At 38.7% G+C, this 25,069-nt stretch overlaps 1 long non-coding RNA gene across 3 annotated transcripts in view; it reads left to right on the top strand.

Moving 5' to 3' along the window:
- Window positions 1-25,069, top strand: part of LOC104653002 (uncharacterized) — a 110,845-nt gene that overhangs the window by 35,063 nt on the left and 50,713 nt on the right. The window contains exon 2 of one of the 3 annotated variants that reach the window (XR_746281.3): window positions 8,954-9,022. The exons of the other annotated variants lie outside the window; for them this stretch is intronic. This is a non-coding gene — a long non-coding RNA (uncharacterized LOC104653002). The remainder of the gene's footprint in view (window positions 1-8,953; window positions 9,023-25,069) is intronic. 3 annotated transcript variants of the gene reach the window in all.

Raw genomic sequence — 25,069 nt, 5'->3', positions numbered from 1 at the left:
CTGACACATTACACGTTGTCCAGCTGTCCCTCCTGTCCACTCTCCCCGGATGCCTCCTCCTCCTCTTTCTCCTCCTCAGTCTGTCCTGTCTTCCTCCAATGTGGGCTTTCACTTGTACAAGATATAAACACACACTCATTGGATGATGCCTATACCATCGGTGCTTGATTTTGTGTGCCTTCCAATGCTTGCCTGCATGTGGGATATGAATTCTACATTAAAGATGAAAATCAAACAAGCAAGAACCCAGGACAGGATAAAAACTCAAGCAAATTCCTTCCACTTCATTGTCAGCTGAAAAAAAGCTGTACATAATCAATGTTTCCCACATCAAAATCTTGAGGACATTACAAGCCCTTTCTTTACCTTGGGTGTGTGTGGTTTTTATGAACCTGAACACAAAGGGTCTGTGACCTGTGGAAGTCAGTGTTATAATTTGTGCAGATTGCTTTTATTACCTCCTGTACAAAGAAATAGTCATCTAAAAAGAGATGGAAAGTTCCACAATACCTGACGCTATACCATGCTTTCTTTGTGTGTGTGTGTGTGTGTGTGTGTGTGTGTGTGTAAAATTTTGGCAACACTATGAAGTTTTTGGTTAATAGCTTCTATTCTGAAGTCCCAGAATTCTCCCAGGAGGAATACTGTATTAAAGATAATGTCTGTTTATAGCAGTAATGTATATTGTTTGGCAAAGCACAGCAGAGTACACAAAACATACATCAAATGACCCTGTGCCTCGTAAACCTGTCCATTAAGTCTAGGATTTTTCCTGTTTAAAATATACACTTTACTGATTATGACAAAACTCATCAGTAATTCTCACACTGCTCTATATCCTTAGCAGATGGAAAAGACAGGGAAAAAGGCATTATGTATTATGAAGCCGTCATTAAATCTCTACCACTAGGGGGCAGAATGCAGTCTTTTCTACACTGACTGCTAGGCAATCAACCAACATATCATTGTAACATTGAAGACACTTCAAAAAGACTCAGATGTTTAACTATTGTGCTAGTGATCATACATTCATATTGGGCTCCAGGCCAAAAGACAGTAGAAAAAAAATCCAGAGACTTGCGGCTGAAAAGCTATAAAGTGGTGAATTTTACCTTAGAGCAAAACCATCTTCAGTGACAAATTTCAAAGGCCATATGTATGCGATTTTCATGAAAAGCAGACGACCCTAAATTTCTTTGTTTAACTCTTCCTTACAAAATGAGTGGGTCCTTTTTTTTTTCAGTTCTCCCTGTTTATTGTACTGTTACAAAATTCACTTTCTTTTCTAGCACTACAATCAGGATTCTAGAAATGCTATTTAACGCCAACGGTTATTTCATTAACACCGCCACCTCCAGCATCTTCAAAGATATCACCTCAGGCACAACATTACTGATGGAGAACGTTTAGAGTACACTGATAAAATAGGGTTCTTTTTCCTTTTTAAATTAAATCCTCCAACCCAACCTTTATTCTAAGGTAACAGCCCAAAATTACCAATCAAATTTTCCCAAGACAAGAAATTACAATTTTTCCCCTGTAATTAAAGCCATAAATGGCTAAAAGTAATGAGTCAATAGGATTAGACACTATTTTTCACACAAAAAATTGAGTTTTGACTCACATATTTGATAGCCACATATTTCTATTTACTTTTTAGGCTCAGTAGCCAGATAGTTCTAACATAGTTTAGACTACTGTAAAAGCTGAGAAATACACCAAAATTTAATCAGTGGCAGGTTTCCTAGGTTAATAAACTTAAATAATAGTTTGGGGGTTATGGGGAGGGTCCACTTGTCAGCTAGACATTCTGAGAGTTTGCAAATTCAAATTCCAATAAATTTTGTTTTTTTCAAAATAGAGACAATTTTAGCTCAGTTCCTATTTTCATGAGACTGTGATCCCAGGAAAGCTGGGAAAGTCCCCAGAGAAGTACTGAGTTTTACATTATCCCTGCCCCTACCTGTGCTTTTTTTAAAAACACAAGACCGTTTCCTAAATAGAGATAGTGCCAAAAGGAGTCACATCTTCCTTTTTGGATCAGGAGTGTTACCTGATACGTATCAATATTTCCTGTCAGTGCCAACAAAGCAAAATCTTGGGCCTTATGGTATCCTTAGATGGCTAAATATTGTTTGCTTAAGTCAGCACGTTCCAGACCCTTTATGTGTCCTGACAGTTGATTGGGAGAAGTCCCACTTTCTTAAAGTGTGCAGTCATCCGTTTGGCGGCTGGCTCCAGGGGTTCCACATGAAATCCTCTTTAGATAAATTCATACTTGCACAGGGTGATTAGCCTTACAGCTTGGTTGGCTCACTTATCTTTAAAAGCTAGACTTTCATGATCAGTGTTGGTCTGAGGTTGTGTTCTATTAACTACCTCTGCTGTGGTCTCAAAGCTAAAAGCTAGAGAAGGAAGACGAACCTAAATTTAAAAAAAAAAAAAGAAAAGAAAGAAAGGAAGAAAAGAAAAAGAAAAACAACTCTTTTTTTCCACTCAAAGATGACAGGCTGAAGTTGACAACCTAATCCTTCAGGCTTGTCTTTCTTACTGAAAGGCTCAAGTAATGTCAAAGGAACCATCTGATAACAGTCTTCATGCCAAACCTAACAGCTTTATTGCAACAAGAAACTTTCACATTAAATTTCCATGTGTTTTCTCTCCACACTCCTTCTTAACTTTACTGCACACCCGCCACCTTTTTTTCCCCCCCAAAGAAAGATAAGTCTTCCCTGCTGCAAAAAAACAAATAGAAACTGCTGTACAGGCCAGCTGGGATATAGTCAAATTAGTGGATTATTATTACCTTGGGGACATTAGAAATCAACTTTGTTATTGGCAGTTCCTGTTTGTGTAAGAGCTGTTAATAGCTAAAATTTAAAGAGTGTTTGTCGATCAACAGAATGTTATTTTCTTAACTGGGTAACTGCTATTTTTCTTTTTTACTTTGCAGCTGCTGCTGCTACCTGGCACCAAGTTTACCTAAAAGTTCAGCTTCCCTTATAACTAGAAATAAAGCCAGTTTTCACAGAAACATAAAGTGCGCCTTTTTCCAGACTTAGAGTTGTGACCTAGGAGAGCAGGTGGATGAATTAGGAGTCTCAATCTAAAAAATCTTTTAGAAAACAGTATCAACTTGTGAAGCACACTTGAAAAGATAATAAATGCAGACATTGTAATATAAGTAAGGGTGGGTCCTTCTTTTCGTATTCTTTGGGTGTTACATAAAGAACGTTTTCAGTAAAATACAGATCCTTCTGTGCTTACACTTCTTGACATTCTTGCTGGGACAGTTTTACATATTGAGGCTAAACAATTCATTTAAAAATTTTAGCTCAAGTCCTTGGTTTTTTGTTGTTGTTTTTGCTTCAGTTGAGGATGGTTGTACTTCTTCATGTTCTGAGACCAGTTTAAACAAAAACAAAAAACAGACAACCACCTTGCAAGGGAAGGAATTCAGAGTAAATAAACAGTCTTTTTCTGTGAAGTAAAATATTTCCCTAAGGTAAGTTACTTTTCAAGGGGAATTACGGCATATCCCAATGTGGACTAACAGGCATTTTCTTCTGGTCTGATTAACATTTAGGAATAAAATAGATTCCTGAAAATAACCTATTGTATAAATTATATGTTTGATTGGAACAGCAAAATGTCTTTGTTAAACATCTTTTTAAGAATCAATTTTACCCTTTCCTTCCAAACGTGCTAATTTAATTGTGTTAACCCTTGCATCTACATTATTGGTCATGTGGTCTGATTAAGAACAGACAGGGATGGAGATTTCCACCTCTCACTCTTTTCAAGGGGTTAATCAGCTGGTAACCTGAGTGACAAATACATCGGGGAAAATGGTATTTTGGGTAAGATTTCTCACAGTGCATTCTTCAGCTATTTTTGAAAATTATACCCACAAGTTACATCACATCTGTAATAAACTCTGCACTTCAAGCTGCAGAACCTTCCAAGATATTCTGCGGAGTTTGTTGTATTTTCCCCATTTCTATATTTAAAACAAATTTCCTACCCATCCACCCGCTCCTTGAATTCAGGGAAACACAAATAACTCATAAGCTTTCACTAAAATGAGTTTGTTTTGCTTTTGTGCCTAATATTGCTTTTGAAATTGTTCAGCAGTAAAGAAAAGAAAAAGCTGCTGGTATTAGTTTTAAACAGCCACCACAAACATATTGTCCTCTTATTTATTCTAGGTTTTATTTCAGCCAAAATCAAGCTTGCAGTGTTATTCTAGAGCCGTTGGATGACATACGAAATCACAACCCCCAAAATATGCACTATGTGTTTATGATGGATTTTATATACTCACACATACACACACACACATTATGTATATATTAAATAAAAATATGAAATAGACTCATTACAAAAGGAACCCTTGAGGAATATGAAAACTAAGAATTCTGACTTGGATCTTCTTAAGATAGGTCCATTTTACAGACAGGGAAATTGAGATGAGCACTCATCCACAAGATTACCTGTCAATGAGCAACAAAATCCACTAGTAAGACTGGGAGCTTTTAACTCAGGAAACTTACATTAGTATCATCATCCCAAGAAGCAGTATCCAGGCTGTTTTGTCAAAAGTGTGCATGGGAGGTAAGGGCTGGGAAAGATATCTGGAAATTAAATCTGAGGGATGCCTCTTCTCGAGGAGCTAGGGAAAAATAACCATGCTCAAGTATGTTCCTCTTTGAACAGAAACCCCTTTCTAAGGCACAGCCGGTGCTGGCTCTGAAGAAATAGTATAGACTATTTCAGCTCTCTCAGCTGGGAAGTATGTTTGGGAGAGCATCTTCCTAGCTGCAATAATAAACAGCTCCAGCTGCAAGAGCCTTGCTAAACAAGCCTGAGCAAAACCGTCCAGATTCTTTTCTTTTGACCATCTTAGATTTCCCCTGCAAGAGGCAAGGCAGGGAGCCGGCCCTGGAAATGTCCCCCTAGCCCTGCCCTGTGCAGCCCTGCACTTCCCCAGGAACACATGCCCTCCCCCAGCCCGCCTCCTCACTTTTGTTTTATTTACGAATATGTTGCCAGAATTCCAATGAGTTATCTATTCTGTGGCCCCGTCATTTTCCCACCGAGGCCTTGTCGCCGGCTGACTCAGGGTCCAGTCGCAACAGTGAGAAGAAAAGAAGAGAGCAAAAGAATTCTTTTCAACTTTTTTTTTTATGTTTCACTCACTTCTCTCTCTGTCTCCCCCAGGCCTCCTCCCCTCTCCTGCTCCATCCTTTCCCCCTGTTCCCCAGCCTCCTAGACTCTCCTTTACCTCCTTTATGTTACAGGATCGCTCAAATTGAAGCTCAGGAGGGTCCTATAGGGAATGCATAGGAACCCTGGGAGAAAAAAGCCCCCAACAAGCTATACACCAGATGTATAACGTTATATGGTCAAACTGGCAAACACAAAAGCTGAAAAACAAAAGGCGAGAATTAGGGAGAGGCATTCAAAGGCGTGTTTTCAAAACAGCCCAGCCAAGAGCCTGGATCCCCCTCCTGAGACTAAATGCTTGAAAGAAAAGGTGCTAAAGAAAGAAAGGAAAAGAAAAAAAAAGCCCATTTTTTCTAATTAGCTGAGGCCTAACAGGCACTGAATTTCGCAACTAGTTTTCATCAAGGGGGTTGTGGCTTGTGAAACTGAAAAAAGATGCTTTTGAAACCTGTGATGTAGGCCCTTTCTCGGACCAAAGCTAGTCTCTATCCTTGGACTTTTTTCTCCCCCTCGCTTTTTGGGTTCTGCCTTGCTTCATATCTTGATCCCTTTTTTGCATCCTCCTCCCCGAAAAGTACAAATATTATCTGGGCTTAAAAAGAGGGCAGGATGGAAAGCAACAATGGCCCTCCCCGCCCGTCTTTCTGTCTCTCATGCAGGGGGTTTTCCTTGCCAGCCAGAGTCCTGAGTCCCTAGGAATCTCATTCCAAAGCTCCGCACCAAAGGGTAGGGGAAAAGGGAAAGGTGTCACTGCAGGGTGTGTGTGTGTGTGTGTGTGTGTGTGTGTGTGTGTGTGTGTGTGTGTGTGTGTGTGTGTTCGTTCTGTAAATGCTGGAATTAAAATTAAAAATCCTCCACCACTGTGATTTTAGGTATTTGGAGGATGGTTTCTCGCTGAGCATTTTTTCAAATGCAACAAGGCAGTGATTCCAGGCAGCAAGGTATATTCCCAGAGCAAAACGGTTTTGCTCCTCCTGCGCCTTCAGAAAGGACGCACACAAGCAATCTGAAATTTTAAAATTTCAAATTAAAGCATATCAAAGGTTGTTACAACCAGAGCGTCACTGGTCCTCTGCTGCATGAACAAATCATGAACTTGCATTCTTTAATCACATTTCTAATAGGAAAACAAAGCCGAACTCGTGGGGGAGAGTTGGTGGGCCGCCTGCATTTGGAAGGGAGGCAACTTTAATTGCTGCGCTGTCTGGCTCGGATCCCTGTGGTCCTGCGTGGTGTGTTTTAGTAACAAACACTTGTTCTAATGAATTGGCCTTATTAGGGGGCTCCTCATATTCTTTTATAAAGAGCAGAGCTATTCTGAACTTCTGAATGCAACAGTCTCTTGATATTCTCACACTGAAGGCTGTAGTGTGGGATTGCATTCCCTCTCCTGTATTTTCATAAGGCTCATATTTTTTAACGGCAGAAGAGTGAGCAGTGGTAGAAAGATAAGAAAACTACAGAGCTTGCAGTTACCTGCCATACAGGAGGACCAGAGCCATCAAAGAGGCTTGCAAAATCATTATGCTAAAAATGTATTTGCGTTCATAGCTGAACAATTCAGATTTTAATTCAGTCACCTTCTGGCACATTTTTTTTTTAACTCGTGGCAATGTATAAAACAGATTCATTAGCTTTGATTAACCTTCTTTATCTAGAGTTAAAACCCTGCTGTAGGCTGCTCAGCTACCAATGCAGCCTTTAAGATACTTTATCATGTTTAAGACCCAATTACTGTTGGACTGAATAAGAATAAAACTCACAATAAAATGTGGTACAAACAGCAAACAGCAACTCTAACGCACACAGCAAATAATCATTAATTTACAACAGCAACTTTCCCATTTTGATGTTTTTTTTCTTGATGGTGCACTTAATTCAAGTTGAATACCTTGGAATTTCATGCTGATATGAGAAACTAGCTCCCCAGCTGTATTGACTGTTGGCCTTTTTTTTTTTTTTTTCTGTCTTCTAGCTTTAGTTTGGAGACTCAAAAGACTCTTTTAAAATTTTCCAAGTAAAATAAAAAAGGGAAACTAAAGTCAGAACAGGGTCTGCAGAACTAGGTTTATAAAAGAGAAAGGAGGGGGAGAGAGAGAGAGAGAGGAGAGAGAAAGAAAATAGAGGGAGGATTTAAATGGTTGAAACTAGAATTTTAGATCAATTTCTTATTAATAATTAGAAATACTTCTAGTTAGAAGTTTCAAATATTAAAGAAACACAGCCCAGTAAAGTCAGCATTGAGTTAATTCAAGGAATTATCTACATGATATGCAAACTTCTTAAGAGAGCTATGGTGAGGTTTATTTTGTGCATCTTGCAAGAAAAGGGAGCCTGAGAAGAACTCCAGCACACAATGAGTTAATTTTGGACAGGAGTTGACTGAACAGGGAATAATGAACAGTGAGATACTGCAGCTTTCAGGCAAAACAGAGTAACAACAATTAAAAAGAGAGAGAGGATAAAGGGAGAAAACAATCTCCAGTCAGTTAACTAACAAGAACAGCCCAGTGTTTGAAACAGATAAAACAGAGGCCACCAGGAAAGCTGCTGCTGTTGCCGCTGCTGCTGTGGCTTGCTTTATGCTTGGGTGTGGAGAGCATTACAACATTTGTGAGCCAACTGTTTGTGGGTTTCTTCTCATCTGCTTTAAAATATTTGGTTTTGCCATATTTCCATAATAACCACAACCACACTCTCCTCTCCAAACCACCCCCCCCAACAACAGATGTGTGTTCTAAAAGGAAATAGAGACACTGATATAATCAGACACTAGTTAGAGTGCTTTCATACTAAATTCTCCAGCAAATTCACAACAACAAAAAACTCTCAACCACTGATGGAATTAATCTAAGATCCTTGATTATTTGAAGTTCTAAAAGTTTTCATTTTGCATTTTGTTTTTGAATGTATAGCGCTTTATTTATCAAACTGCCACATAATTTTCCCTTCAGTTTGAGGCTGTGATTGTGAAACAAATAAATTGAAGCCTAAGGGACTCTTCTCTCCAAATTTAGTTCCATTATCACTTTAAGAATGCACACTACTTGATGATACAAAAGGGATGTATGTAGCTGGTTATTTAGTTGCTCACTCAGCAATATGTTGATGAACACAGCACTCCCCAAACTCCTTTTCAGGGTTGTGCTATCATTGGAAGTCTCTGTGTATATTTGTGTACCTAGGTGTATGTGTGTGCAAATATCAGATATTAAATGGCAGCAAGATCTCTTCTAAATATTTAGGATTTACAATTTTAAAGAGAGAAAAGAAGAAAGTTTTGCAGAAACTTAAATTAGAAAAACACTTAAAATAAGTGCACACTTTAAACTAAGCTAGAATGGGGATAGTAGTGATTTTTCAAATATCATATCAATTATACGCCCTCTCCATAGCTATGATTTTCTTGTATGTATTGATGTGCACTCACTTAAAGTATATTATGTGTTCTACACCACATTAGATATTCTAGAGCATAAAAGAACCTCAAATGCATTTGGTTGTTTTCTATACTAAGTGATTTTGTTCTTTACAGAAAGTCATTTGGCCACAGTGCAATAGCCCGTAACTGTGTTTGACTGGGAGAAGTTTATTTAATCTTCTTCCTCTGCACATACTTTTAGAACATGTCCATCCAACAAAATTGTAGTTGGAGGAGAAAAGTAGAATTGTGAATTTAAAAAAATACTCATGATGATTATCTTTTTGTCTTCCTGCCTCTATATAGAAGCTGGAACCACTTAACCCCAAACTACAGGACCAGCCCTGACATGATTGGAACTCATCTTGACCTTGGGTAAGGGGAATTCAGGGAGCTGTAGACCAGCAGTTCATCAGCCAAGCATGAAGTTCCCTTGGCTGCTGGACAAACTCTATTCTCATTAATTCTAGAGGCTGGGTTCAAGGTTGATTTCATAGGACAAGGCTTTAACTCCCAGTCTAGTTTAATGTGCTTCATCCTTTCCATGTGCCCAAGTACAACTCCTTGTCTTATTTTCCTGTATATGGAAATAGTTCTTAAGCCTGTTTTGAGCACCCTACAACATGTTCTCTTAGAATCCATTTCTAGGGCTCAAGACTGTAGTTTCATGGGATCTATTGTGTTTGCCAGATGCCTTCCATCTTGGATCTCTACCCATGTCTGTTGCTAGACAGCCGTGGAGCCCTATTTTACATTGTTGCTTAGTTATCTACCAGTCAGCTATTCTTGGACTTTCTATAAGTTTAAGCTTTTTAAATATCAGCCCCTGGTGGTTGGTCAAAACTCCAGGCTCTGGAGAGTTCTGCTCTAGCAGATCTCTCTCATAAGCTTTTGAACAAGGCAGAGATCCTAGCACAAGGAGTAAAGAAAGATGAAAAGAAAACAACAATACTATAATCAAGATAATTAGGATCTTCAATAGGCTTCCTTACACACATCCCTTGGCTTTATTACCTTATATTAATAATGTCTCCTAAGTTCTTGAGTTTTTTGGAACTATCCAGTCTCTACTTGTAATGCCAGCCATAAAGTGTCTACCAAAGCCATGGGAATTTTGTCTCCAGCTTTCCAGTCTACTCCCAAAGCTAGCCTGGCAAAATCGTTTTGTAACATCGAACCCAACAAGGAACATCAATGAACTTTATATCAATTCAGCAGTCATTTGCAACAGTCAATGACAGAGGTAAGCTGGCTAATTTCTAAAGGAGGTATCCCCCTAGTCTGATATGTGGACATTTGGAGGAGTAGTGAGAGCCTTTTCTTGAGGGTCCTTTTTATACTGCAAAGAAGCAGAGCCCACAGCATGTGCTCCATGAATCAGACCATGCCAGGTTCCTCTGCATTCCTAATGTGGTAAAGAACAGGAAGCTTCACAGCAAGTTATTATCTTAGAAGACCCACCTGGATGGTATCAGTTTTCACTGCCAGACTCTCCTAATAATTGACCTTTGACACATATTCAGGTGTCATCTTAGATCATAAGCAGCTAAGTAGCAATAGGAACAGTGATTTGAATAGCAGCCCTTTGCAAATTTCCATCTTAAAACTTTTAAATGAATGGTTCTTAAGCCTGACTGCAATCAGAATCATTTGGGAAACTTAAAAATTAAATTAAAAACAAAACAGATGCCCAAGTGTAACCCACTAAACTGTTGAGTTCAATTAGTCTGATGTGAGGGTGCACATGACACCTTGATTAGGAGAGGTTCAGGGATTGTTAATATTCCACCAGGACAGAAGACACTACCTCTTCAGACAGGTGAATACCAACACAACCATTGCTCAACTGAGCAATGAGAAACCCAAAAGGAGTATATACTTCCGTCTCTACCCAAGCTGTTTCTCATGCCTGTAAGATCAGCACTTTCTTCACTGATCAGCTGATAGAAGATATCATAGCCTCACCTACTGTAAGTCACACCCATCTCTGAGGACCTAAGCTATATTATTAAGGCACAGGTACAAGTCTTTGGGCTTTCAAGGCCAAGTTCCCTTAAGTCCCAACTAACCCTTGCTAACTACCTCTCTGATTTATGGAAACCAGGCTCTTCCTTTGCTGAACACTGGAAGCCTAACGTATTCATGATGAACCACTGAAACCCACCCTGGCTCCTCTCTTTTTATTGTCTGCTTCTGTTCTTTGAGATGCTGCTGAAACTTACTGCTGTGAAAACTGCTAGTAATTGGTCACAGTTAGATTAAGGAAACCCTTCAGGTAGCCTGAAGGTCAAAAAACTACTTTCCATGCCAAGATCCTCCCAATGACAGCATCCTCTCTTCCTTCTTCTCTGCTCCCAGTTTCAGCTCCAGTCTGTTGGAAGCTTGACTTCTATGTCCTGGAAAGCCAGAAGCCACTAAAGGATTTATCACACATCAGTTCAGAGAAATAGAAGTGAAATCTTCTAGGAATGAGAAAAATTTACACCAATTAGCTCTTCTCCCTTCCTCTGCCCATTTTTTTTCTTTGATGATGTTATGAATGCCTTGCACAGTAGTTGAAGTAGCCTTATGCTTGCTGGCTTGTAACCTGTTTACAGAATGCTGGAGATTTCTAATAAATTTATGGGCCCTGACAATATCCAATACTTGCATGGCACATTATGGTTTGCATGGCACATTATGGTTTAGATAACAGTTTTACATGTATTATCTCATTTAATCTTCATGGGGAAAGTGGCTGATTCATTCATACACACACACACACACACAGAGAGAGAGAGAGAAAGAGAGAGAGAGAGAGAGAGAGAGAGAAAGCATGCGCCGAACTACACAGCATTGTTGACAGCACAAAATAAAGTGGTACTAAGTGAGGTACCACCCAGGAACTCCACAGATTTCTTTTGTATTCCTCTCCTGAATGTGTCCACTGCTTACATAATGCCATTCTGTACAAGACAGTCACCACATTATTTCTCTCCTTGTCTCTTGATAGAAATAATGCATAAAGCAGGAAGACTAGCTGAGTGATTCTTAACAGTCGCTTCTAGTTAAGTCCCTTCTCTGTTATTCTTCTTTACACATTACCTAAGCATAACTTTGGATGTCACTGAATTAATTTTTTCCCTAGGAAACTGCATGTCTTCAAGTATATCATTGGCTGAAAAAGGCACAAACAAAAAACGTAATCTGGTATTAAACTTAAGTACAGTGTAGCATTATGGATTCCTCCCTTCTGTTTCAAGCTCTCATGTGGTTGTCTCAGCAGCTATATGATCACTGATTTAGTCTGGGATGTAAACAGTGCACCTTTAAGGTAACCTGTGCACTCTGAAAGTGTCTATGCTAAGATTAACGTAGTTCATTAGGTTTGCGTAATTTCTTATGCTTGATGACTCATTCACAAAAATGAAAAGCAGACTTAGGATTTGGGAACCAGAATTATGTAAACCATATATCTAGTTAAAATCCCAACTCTATCTTTTTACTAGCTCTATATTTTAGTGGAAGTCTTTGAGGTATAGTTTCCTCTTCTATAGAGCAGAAAGAATACTACCGGTCCCTTAAAGCTTTGTGAAGGTATAGTACCTGGCACATAACTCTCAGTAGTTTGTAGTTGTTCATATAACAGTACCAGTAGTAATTATTCTAACTAGACATTATAAGTTTTACTTAATAATACAAAATAAAAATCACTACCAATAAAGAACTTCTGCGCCTTCTACGTCCTACCCTAAAATAATTGAACCAAACTCTGCCCTGGTTTCTGGACAACTTATGGATCAAATAATGAATCACAACATTTAAAAGCTGAATATGTATTGGGAAAGTGCTCACTCTGAATGTGGAAACATTCGATTCCAACATATGTAAGAAGGTGGATAACAATTCAGAGTATCCCTCAGGAATCTCACCAGAGAGAGATATCTTCACCACTGCCACCAAGTTTCAAGTACAGGACTCTTCCTTGTTGTAATCAAACTATTTCTATGAACAGTTCACTCACCATTGTGGGAATGTCCATCTTTCATTGTAACATGCAAACAGACAATAACAAAATTTGTGATTAGGATAATCTGGATCTGATTTTCATGCTCAAAATGGAGGCTATTCATAATACTGGTCTGAAGCATTTAGTTACTCATTGAAAAGATATGTTAGCAGCAACAGGCATGGGCTGTGTTTTTCTAGGCACTGTGAACACAGCGGCCAACAAAGTCAAAAACCTCTGCTCTTAAGGGACGTGAATTTCCAAATGGAAACACGAAGTTTCTCTATTTATGACCTAAAGCTAGTCAAATCTCTCCAGAAGTAAGGTAGCTGAGTAAAGTGACTCATGATCTTTCCATAAAAGTTAAATCCTCAGGGTTGTACCTCTTTTAGATAAATAATAGCAAAAATAAATCAAATGTTAATTAGCTTGCATCCCAATAAGCCAGTCTCCATCACTGATGGTCATCGTGGAATCTGCGTACAGAGGCAACCGTATACAGACAACAGAGGCAGTTCTAGCACGTGACACACTTCGGCACACAAAGGTGGAAAGACATAAAGTTCCTAGTTGATTTACCTTTGGTGTTTGTGGGGAAATATCAAGGTCATAAAGAGTCAGCTTCTAATAATTCCTCCAGTCCTCCATTCCATTCCCTAATTTTAATGCAATGGCATTTAACATTTTGAGTTTGCTTAAAATATAATGTGTGTTTATTTTTAAATAAATCTAGCTTTGATACAGTCAACGGAAGTCCAACAGAAAACATTAAAAGATACAAGAATAGGTATTTGAAGGTTTGGTGCCTTTCTCAGACTCTGAAAATTACTTGAATAAGATTCAAGAAAGCAATGTACTCTTTCCTGTCCTGATATAAACCAACAAATAAACAACTTCCAAAAGCCCAGCTCTACAGACATAAAACATCTGGATGCTTTAAAAAGAAATCCACATTCTTGGCAGTGTGTCCAAACTCAGAATCCAGATCTTCTGAAGTTCACACATCGCCACTGTAACAAAATGCTATCCTGTCATGATATGTCTCCGTAATATTATGTCAACATTATCTGTCCTGCAGAGCAACTCCTCAAAAAGTTGACGAGCTGAGTAGAAATGTAGTTTTATCCCATCAGGTCCTGGAATTTGATCCTATTTGTTCATTATGCACAGAAGGTACTCTATGTAATATGCTGTGCATGATGAGAATGCTTGAAAAGGTCATTGACTTAGTTCAAATAAACAAACGCCTTCTTTATAACATTCTGGCATGACAGAGAATTAGAGCAGTGAAAAGACTGTAGAGTGTAAAGAAAAAAATCCCAGGCCAGTTCAGTTTAGGTTTAGGGTAGGACTATTCTTAGTGTATTGAAAGAGGGCCTGAAAGAAGGGAGTGGTTGCAAAATGAAAGAAAGCTGGCCACATAGTCTAGCTTTAAAATAGAGAGCGATTAATTATTTAAAATGGGAGTCAATTTTATGTCACTTGCATCCATTTCAGTTCTGATGGGTAGAAACCATTTCCGACCTGAGAACCTGGCCCTGCTTTTCTCAATACAAATTTTCTATCACTTCAAACTTTATGGTAATAGAAGGAGAAAAGAGGGCTCTTTAGGAACATTTCCAAAAGCATCATGATGACAGAACTAAAGCAAAACAACTGACCGGTAGGAGGTTTGCTAATTTAAAAAGCAAATTCCTTTAAAACGTTTTCTTAATAGGTCTGTGTTTTGTACTTTTTAATGAAGGACCTACGACTCCTGGGCTCTTTTTGCATAATTTTATTTAGTCCTCACAATAATCCTAGATGTATACTAACAATGGTGTGTATACTATATATATATAGTAAATATATATATATATATATATTTTATATCAGCAAAATAACTCAATTTTACAGGTTGCAAACAAATACAAAAGCTGTTTCTGCTTATGAATTTTATTCTTTTAGAATAAGTACATGCTGCTGTAATAAAATTGCCTTTAATCACTTAACAAGGCTAACCTTGACTCAAACAGTGAATGTCTATAAAAATAATAAATGGAAAAAACTAGTATTTTTATATCATGAAACAGTGTCATTTATAGCTTTTCAGTCATGTATTGTTGTCCAGCAAACATTAAAAGCCCTTTGGATAATTATCTTCATACCTGCAAAGATGATGGAGGCTATTTTCGTTAAAACTGTCAGAATTAGCTAACTATAATTATGACACGTAGGCCAAAGAATGCAATAACCTCCTTACCATGTTAAGTAATTGTTCTCTTTTGAAGATCTATTGTTGACTAATTGGATAATTCAAGTAGAATGTCCTCGAAAAAAAAACCACTGGGCTCTCTGTTTGGAGTCTGGCTGGCTCTGAGCATTGCCAATGGCCCCTACTCACCTGACTTTATGCCCTCTCCTTTTAGAGGCTGTGCATTCTGCACCCAGCTTCACTGACAGTGGGCTGAAAACAACCTTGGGTTGAGTGTTGCGTTTGGGAGTTACTTGGTCAGGGCCTTTTGAACAGTAGTGTCCCAGTGAAGTGCTAGATAATGTATGTGTAAGAATGAGCTTTTTTTTGAAAAAACAACTAAAACACCCTTTCAAAAATTTCTAACAACTTTGTAACTGCATGGCTTTACCTGGTGATAAAAGTAGTTATTAAAAGTCTACATTTTCCAAAAATAAAAATAAAAAAAAAATCAGGCTGTGGTGAGTCTCAGAGACCAAAATATTTGCTGATATTTTTATAGTAAAAATATATATATTTATATATATATATTTTTTACATATATACATATACATATATATATATGTAGAAAACTGAGCTACTGGGTTTACATAACTTGCTCAAAGTCGCAAGCAGGAAAGTCAGAATTGAGCCTCAAAACAGCCTTTTCTCCAAAGCCCAGTCTTTCAGCTACCCATAATGCCTATTGACGATGAATCAGAATGAGGCATCTTGAGATGCCCCCTGAAGAATTTCGGGCCTTGTAACTGACAACCGACTGAATAGTGATATTAAATTATTTTTCAAGTGTGGCTTCACCAGTTGCTGAGTTCCTGGACTCTGAAAAGAAACCAGGTGTGAAAAGAAGTACTCAACATGTTTGCAGTGGGCTTTAGCTAAAGAGCACCTTGAAAGCTAACCGCTAGATTTATGGGGAAGGTCTTGCCTAACAAACTTGTGGAAGTTCCCTGCAGATATTATAGCATGCTCATCCAGGAAACACACTGGATTCTGTACCCCATCAAAGAAAAGCATTTGATGAGACTTCATATCGAAATGTACTGCTTGCAGTCAAAAGTCAGGCTGTGGTGAGTCTGAGACACCAAAATAGGGCTTAGAAAGAGATGCAGTGAGATGACTTCTCCAGCCTGAAAGAAGCTTCCAGCAGGGCAGCTCAGGGGACTGTTTTAATGAGCTCTCATGTTTACATTAGTAGCGAATGACTTAGAGACAAAAATGTCAAAATGAACATTCTCAGGGCAAGGAGAATACTCAGCAGTAGCATTATAAGTCCAGACCTCTTCGTGCTTATGTTTTCATTGCTGTTTTTCAGAAGGTGCTGTGAGTTGGGAGTAAGTCAAAACCTTTGCTGGGGTGCTCAAAAGCCTACCCAAATGTCCACAGGCATCTATGGGAAATGGAGAATGGTTGGGAGAGCTCTCTCCAGAATTCCTCTATTCTGTAGTCCAAGGATTACTCAATAGAGACTAGCAGGAGCAAACCAGTGAAATGCAAACTTAGGAGTTTAAAAAGAATAAATGGTGCTTTTCTGACCTGTTAGTAAGAATGAGGGAAAAATAACTTTAATTTCTAAGTAATGAACGTTAATCTACATTGTATTAATTTGGCTTAACCAGAGAGTTTTTGTTTTCATGTGTTGGGCAAACAGTAGGAATTAGGATTTTTAATAAAGAAGGAAGCCAGAAACACAAGCGCGCGCGCACACACACACACACACACACACACACACGTACACACCTCAAGTAAGAGAATACTAAAAGATCAGACAAAACATAATTATACTTATCGAAAACGTTTTAATGCAGTGACCTATTAGTTTCAGAATATAAAATTTATTTGATTTGTTGAACAACTTGGAGCTTATTTTTTAATCATTTCAAATAATGGGAACTTGAAACATACTCTGCTGTGTATAAGATATATCTGATACTAGAAAATCATACGTATCTGCACTGGCATGGACATCTTTCGAAAAAAAAGTAAGAAAATCATACATATCTGTTAATACATATTCAAACATATTCCTAAGCAAAAATATATTTGTTTATATTGATGATGTAATTAATAAATGTTGCCACATCCTGTGTCTCAATTTATCCTCACATAAAACAAGTGAATTACTTATTCTTTAACTTCCCTAGGCAAATTTCAAATATTTTTTGGATGTAACTCCAGAATTCTCGGTTTGTGTCTCTAGGAAAGATCTTAACACACTCCTGCAGTGAATTATATGCATATGATTCTCCCACACTGGGAATGCCTAGAGGAGAGAAATTGTCTTCTTACCGTATTTGCATCTACTGTTCATGCCTGGTCCATATAGACCCCGAGGTTTCACTAGAAAGATCCCAAGACAGTAGGTTTGAAATAAGAGAATGGGAGGATTTAGAGGCATCTCAGAAATACTGATGCACTCCCTACTCAGCTTGACATCTGGAAAACATTTTGCTGTCTGCCTCACCTCCAGTGCCTTGAACAGTACATGTTTCTCTGGAGCTCCTGCAAGGTTTGTTGAAGGAGAGCACACATCAAGCATTCCATAATTTAGCAACATTCCATAATGTGTCTGCTAGTAAATGGCAGGTTCAGGCCTTTAACCCAGGTGTCTGTGTCACCTTCTCAATGTTGGAAGAATAAATTCCTCCCTTGTCTCAATTAAGATTTCCAAGCTGCCCTGGGATGCTGTATATAGGTGTTTAGTTTATGGGATGGTACAGGAAGGTGATGTAGGGACACAAACATAATTAAAACATGTAAGTTCACCTTGGTTAGCATTTTCATTTCTCCTTTGCATATCAAGCCTAAACTGTGGTACCCAAAAGTTATGTATTAAATTCAACAAGGATTCACTACTACTGCTCACCTATTAAGTGCAAGAAACAGCTGCACTTAGTAGGAATAAAAGAGTTGTTTGTTTGTTTGTTTTGTTTTCTTTAGACAGAGTCTCACTGTGTTGTCAGGATGGAATGCAGTGGTGCAATGTCAGCTCACTGCAACCTCTGCCTCCTGGGTTCAAGTGATTCTTCTACCTCAGCCTCCGAAGTAGCTGGGACTACAGGCATGCGCCACCACGCCCAGCAAATTTTTATATTTTTAGTAGAAACAAAGTTTCACCATGTTGGCCAGGATGGTCTTGATCTCCTGACCTCATGATCCTCCCACCTCGGCCTCCCAAAGTGCTGGGATTACAGGCATGAGACACCATGCCCAGCTTCTTCTGCCTATTTGTTGATTGCAGTCATGGTAGACTCTTGCTCCTCCCTGAGCTGCTTTTGCTTTGAATAAAACTGTGGTGTTATGGAAAGAACAAGAAGCTCTAGGGTGGGGCACATGTTTTCAAACTTATTACAAGAGGGAGCCTGGCTGAGAGTATCTTCATAAACCTTTTGGAGCTGATGTGCCCTTCTGTCCTTGAGATCCAATTAAATTTACTTTCTGTGAGTTACATGATAGAAAGTAACTTTGTACATTTTAGCAATTTCAGCTTATTCAGATCAAACAAAAATATTAGTTGATTGGACTGCTACAGTTTATCACTAGCACCAAGGTAAATAGCATGGACCTAAGGTGCCATCCCAACTATTGCCCTGACATTCCGACATCTGTATTTTCTGGAAATCAGGCGAACTATACTGTTCAGTCTTGCTCCAGTTCATCTCTGGTTGCATAGACCCAGCCTTAATGTGCCGAAACCAAATGAGGTGTGTTTTCCCTCCCGATGGAACTAAACACTTTAAATAACTAAGGAATTGGAAAGAGAGAGAGAGAGAAAGAGAGAGAATATGTGTGTGTGTGTGTGTGTGTGTGTGTGTGTGTGTGTGTTTTCTAAATTCAAAAGGAAAAAACAAGGTAGTAACCACTTCTATAACTGGGAGCTAAACAAGTTTGTAGAGAAAGTACTTGGTCAACTGTTAATTTCTCCTACTATTAACTATCCAAAACAAAGAATTAATTAAAAACTATATTAACACAGATAATGAAGACTATTTATTTTCTTGTTTGGAAAGGGGCATGCTTTATGGATATCTGTTCTATAAAGTCCATATTTGGACAACCATCAGTTTAATTTTTAGTAATCTAAAATGCTTAACTTAAACTTCGTTTCCCATTTCTACCAAAACCAGTAGAATAAAAAATATCATGAAGGGGCATGAGATTTCCAGCTCACATTTCCTATCTCCAGAGGTTTGAAAAACTTCATCTATCTGAACGCCTTCGTTGTGATCCAAACTGAATTTGAACTTTAGATACTTGAGAGTGACCCATCACTGTTTAAAAGTCCAAATTGGCCACAGAGAACCCTACGGACCATTACTTCATTGTTTATTCTTGTAAATTATAAATATTTTTTAAAGTTCCAAATTATGAAGTTAGAAGGGGATATTTTATATTTCTTAGCCACTGTCACTTTCTTCTCCCCTTCTTTGGGTGTTGGCCATGTATCTATGAGTCCAGTTGGTAAACAATCAGCAGCACTGACAGGATGATGTAGTTTCAGACTGTGGTCTGAAACTACATTTCTCAGCTTTTTAGTTCTCAGGAGACAACAGGAAATGTACTTAGCAAACAATATTTAGCTGTACTTTAAGTAAAATGATTTCAAACGTGAAGTGAAATAAGCATAACTTTCACACTGTATGATGGAAAGACTATCATATGCATATCCTTCTCTTAGGATATTATTGCGACAGTATAGCAATAGGTTTATAATTACATAGCTACACATACATATACATACAATGTACTATATAGTATAATTCTGCATCATTGTTCTGGACAGGGGTGAGATATTGAAGTCCTAAAAGCAAATACTGAGGCTAAGTTATCAGAGTCTAAACTGTAGAAGTAGAAGAGAAATAGAAAGAAGAAATGGAACTGTGAGGTATTTCAAGGAGAAAAGACACTATATGCATGAAGCACCCACAAAGCTCCCAATTCCATCAGTAAGAGTTCTTGCCAGTATTTTATCGATAAGGATTCTGAAGCTCAATAATCAGCAAATATGGAGTTTGGTTCAATTCTGTAGGTATATTTGGCTTGAAAAAAAAAATGCATCCCTACTTTTTCCTATTCAGTTAAAAAGATTAATGCTGGGACAAAGAACAAAGAATAATCTGGTACCACCAACTGAGAGCTGGTCTGGTGTGGTAGCTGGTAGCAATAGTAAGTTAGTAACAAACATGATCGGTTCATGCAACAAGAAGCCAGCTGGTGGAGACATTAAGAACACAGTCAGAAATACAGCAATTTAATTGAGGAGAGGACTTGGAGCTAGAAATGGAGTCTCTACATTTACTTGGTAGCTAAAGTAATGAAAATTGTATGAAGAAGAATTAGAGATAAAAAACCTCTTCTCAATAAAAATAGTGGTTAGAAGTAATGAGAAAACAGTCTTGAGTATTAGCAACACCATGAAAGTCTTACTTGTTTGCTTACTGTTCTAATAGAAGAGATGTAGACATTTTATGTGTTAAAGTAGTAGTCCAAATAAGTTCTACATCTCAAAAGGTTTGTAAAGTGTTAGTGGGTATTACTCAAAGTGAAAAAAAAAAAAAGATAACGTTATATTATAAAATATTTAGGACACTCTGATAAAAGTAAAGTGAATGAGGTTCTTTATCTTTAATTGGCTATTTGTCTTACTATTCAAAATGGCGACATGGTATATCATAGTTCCTAAGTTCATTTGACTACAGAGCCAGATTTCTTGGAGCATTGTCTGGTAGTAGTATTACTTGAGAGAAAAAGCCAATAAGGCGGGAATGGTGGGATGCTGGAGATGGCAGGGTGTCCTTGATGGATCTTCCAAAGGGACAGCAAAGGAAGAAAATTGAGAAATCAGAAAGGGAGGTCTTGAGGATGCGAGGTGGAGCCTTGAATTAGAAATCGTGGATGCACGGGGCGCAGGGGCTCACACCTGTCATCCCAACACTTTGGGAGACCAAAGTCGGTGGGTCACCCGAGTCAGGAGACCAGCCTGGCCAACATGGTGAGACCCCATCTCTACTAAAAATACAAAAATTAGCTGGGCATGGTGGCAGGCACCTGTATCCCAGCTACTTGGGAGGCTGATGCAAGAGAATTGCTTGAACCCAGGAGCTGGAGGTTGCAGTAAGCCGAGATTGCACCATTGTACTCCAGCCTGGACAAGAGTGAAACTCCATTTCAAAAAATAAGAAGAAATCACTACACAAATGTAGAAGCAACTAATGAAGACCAGCAGACACGCGTTGAAGGCATGAGTACTATGTTGTGTAGACTAGGGGGCCACTACCTTCTCAATGACTCAGCCGTGAGGTCTCCTTCTGAGACCAAGGAAAAGTGTTGAGGTGTGGGGATATATTATAGACTCTTTACTGTGGGACTATAACAAGAACTAACTGGAAGTGATACTGATGGAAACATTAGTGATGTCCATATACCATTCAGCATGAGTAGGTATCTTGAATGACGGGATGCAGAAATTTGGTGACTGGTAAATTCCAGCTGAGAACAGACATGAGAGATGTGATCAGATGACAAGGCTGTGGGAACTTGGCTGGTAGGGAAAATAAGGGTACAACGTCTGACTAGGGGTTGAGGTAAGAGGTAAATTTAGATAGGCCAGAAAACTATAAATGGTGAAAGAGAGGTCACAGTGAGAAACAGTTTGTCCTGAACCTGTAAGTAGTAAAGAGAAAGGACATTGTTGTCAGAATGCAGAAGCTCTGAGAGATTTTGAAGATGGAACAGTTCTAAATTACATTACATTGCTTTGTTTATGTATTCTCATGTTGAACAAAACTATATGTCCAACATATCCTCCATATGACCTTTATTGGCAAGAAATGTACCAAACACTAGAGAAACGGAAGTTAATACGTACAAAGCCTAGAGATGAATACAAAGATGGAAAATTTAAATCCAGTGCAATGAATGATGTCATGGAGATATGCTCAAGCTGTGGTCTTTTGGCCCCTACTGATTGGGTTTTGTTGGCAGTGCCCATACCTTTCCTTTCTAATGGTTACACGTTCCTCTTCTTCAATCCTGCCTTTTTGACCACCACAACATGAAATTTTTTTCTTCTTTATAATGACTGTGTCTAGAAGAGGTAGAACAATGCCTTGTGTATTGACTACTCCATTTATACATTTATTTTTCATTAGTAATCTTTCCGTAATGCTAATATATATGTCTGACCATTTGATAATGCCAAAGCCTTGGATACACATTATTCCATAGTAACGAAGATCCATAACTGCTCCACGAAATACCCAAAGCAAGTAATGTGGCTTCCAGTCTTCATCCAAAAACAAAGTAATGTGGAGGGGTTAAATGGTTCATGAAAGTCCCCATAACTTTTGTCTAAGGTCTCAAGGAATAGAGCCAGGCATGGGGATCACCTATTGAGCTCTTGCCACTCTGCCCTCTTGGGCTGTGGCAGGGACTCAGTGCACTTAGGATAACTTAGTGAATGCCCAAACAAACATATGTTTTAAAGTGTTTGATTTAGGGAAGGTGTATGCACATCCCAAGGCATGGGCTTAGGTGGAAGCACGAATACTCTCTAGAATCACAAATAGAACTAGGAAGTATGAAATTACAGCAGAGCTGCCCTGGTTCTCCACATGTCCTCAGGCATCTACTTTATTTGACTCTTCTCTATACTGTTGTTAAGTAGAGAGAAAGCTTTGTCTTAGCTCAAAGGCAGCAAGGCTAAGAGAAGCAGAGACATTCTTCAGGATTCAAACAGCTCCCTAGGAAGAGGGAACCACCCCTAGGGAACTGGAAGTGGGTGAGAAAGTTCTAATTCACTCTATTGCAGGAGTGCATTGCCCTCAACACAGCAGGGGAGGTTTAAGGTTGCTTTCCTTATTTCTCTCAAATTGAAGTCATGGCTGCTCAGAACTGGGAATACACCACCACCGCATTTTAATTTTTTTTTCACAGCAAAATGCACTAAGTAAAATTGTGAGTGATCATGAGATGTTAAGAAATAACAGCATACAACAAAATCCAACCTATTTCCAGCCTGTTTCTTGCTTTCTTTTATTAAAAAAAAAAAAAGCATATTCAGGATGTACATGTGCAGGTTTGTTACTTATAAGTATACAGTGTGATGCTTAGGTTTGGGCTTCCAATAATCCCATTGCCGAACTAGAGAACCTGATGGACAGTTTTGTTCCCTCCCTGCTTTGGGAAATCCTACTGTTTTTTTGTTCCCATCTTCGTGTCCTTGCATACCCAAAGTTTAGCTCCTACTTATAAAAGTGAGAACATGTGATATTTGTTTTTTTCTGCTTCTGTATTCATGGGCTCAGGATAATGTTCAGGGTGAGAAGAGGGCAGGGTAGTACTTACTACCTTACCCTAGTGGTGAAAGACCACAAAGTCAGCTTGGAAACTCTGAAACCAAGAAAGGTCCACTCGAACAGAAACAAATCTTGGCAATATCATGTTGCCACTAGATGTTTCTGCTGTTGTTTCAATTCAACATTGATAGCCTTGACAGGGAGCTCTGTCTACCTCTGCTTCCTGTTTATGATCCTCTAACCTTGTCTGTGAAGGGTTTCTCTGTCCTAGGCCGGAGTTGCTGAGATTCAGCTGAACATCACGAGCAGCTGATAAAGTCCAATGATCTCTTTGCTGAGTGTTAGAAAGTATATAAGGTGTAAATTTATTTAATCACTAGGAACTTAGGCATCAGAATGTTTAAAAGAACCCAATCACAAGAGTTCTGACCTTCATTTGGAGGGGAGAAAAAAAGCTCAAAGGGACCACATGACCAATTCACTTGTGATAAAACATCCACTGCCAGGTAAAAGGCGGCTGATGTTCAGATCTTATCTCTGGGAACTTCATATATTTATGAGTGTTTATTTCATTAGGCCATTACCAGGGACTGAAAAAGGACACTTTTTATGGGTTGAAAAATTCCCACAAGAGTCACAAACTCAGAAATTGGAGATGGAAAAATCATGTTCTGTTATACTGAGCCAGTTTCCTTTGGCTTGGTCTCCCTGCCCCTTCCCCACACCCCCACCGAGTTTTACCCAAACTGGTCTGACTCAGGCAGTGGGACATCTCCCTCTTCCCTTGAGGTACTATTTCCCAGCTTGAATATTTTTCTAATATACAGTCTGAATTATTGTCTCATGAATTCATCCTAAAATCATGAGATCTAAAATGCCCTAAGCAATATTCATTTTTTTTTAATGGGAAAATCATAAGACTCAAAAGCCTAGGTTTTCAAAAAGCAAAAATGTCCCCTTCAAGCATAACAGTTAACTGAGAAGTAAAATCAAGACATATTTCCCTCTTCTGAAGTCTACCCATAAGAAGCAATGGAGATTCCTCTTAAAGATTGTGTTATAGAGATAAAAATTCTGCATACGAAAGGGGGATAGGTATGGGCACTTCTAATGGGCACTAAAACCCCAAAGGAGACCTACTCTTTAAACTTCCATGATTGGACCATCTGGTGCTCTCAAGAGCATCTTAGTTTTGTTAAGTACCAACAGCTGCAAATGAAGTACAACCAGATCTATTTACACAGGGCCCATACAGTAAAACCCGGCACACAGACGTGACACCCCTCCTCAGCAGAACATAAGAAATTCTGTCAAATACAAATACATTTCCTTTGGTATTCCATGCCCATTTCAGATATGATTCTATAATCACATTATGATTTTTGATAATTAAAATAGTAATGCTGCACCATAAGACAGAATAAAAACTAAAACCAACTGGAAAAGTTTCAAACAGGAAGCAAACGAGGACTGTTGCTTCAGATAGCTCAACAATGGAAACTTAAAAAGTAGCATCTCACCGCCAGGCGCAGTGGTTCATGCCTATAAACCCAGTACTTTGGAAAGCGGGAGGACTGCTTGAGCCGACTGCAGAGACGGCAGAGACCAGCCTAAGTGACATAGTGAGACCATGTCTCTACAAAAAGATTTCAAAAATTAGCCAGATGTGGTGGCACACACCTGTAGTCCCAACTACAAGGGAGGCTGAAGCAAGAGGGTCACTTGAGCCTGGAGGGTGGAAGGCTGCAGTGAGCTGAGATCATACCACTACACTCCAGCCTGGGTAACAAAGTAAGATCCTGTTTAAAAAAAAAAACAAAAAAAAAAAAAAAAAAAAAACTCCAGAGTACTGATATAAAATTGTGGTGTGCCAAGAAGTTCACAAAAGGGCTGCTATAGAGAATTAA

Source organism: Saimiri boliviensis, chromosome 5 (genome assembly GCF_048565385.1).
Source record: "Saimiri boliviensis isolate mSaiBol1 chromosome 5, mSaiBol1.pri, whole genome shotgun sequence".
Classification (NCBI taxonomy): domain Eukaryota; kingdom Metazoa; phylum Chordata; class Mammalia; order Primates; family Cebidae; genus Saimiri; species Saimiri boliviensis.
This window is presented reverse-complemented; position numbering and strand designations above follow the sequence as displayed.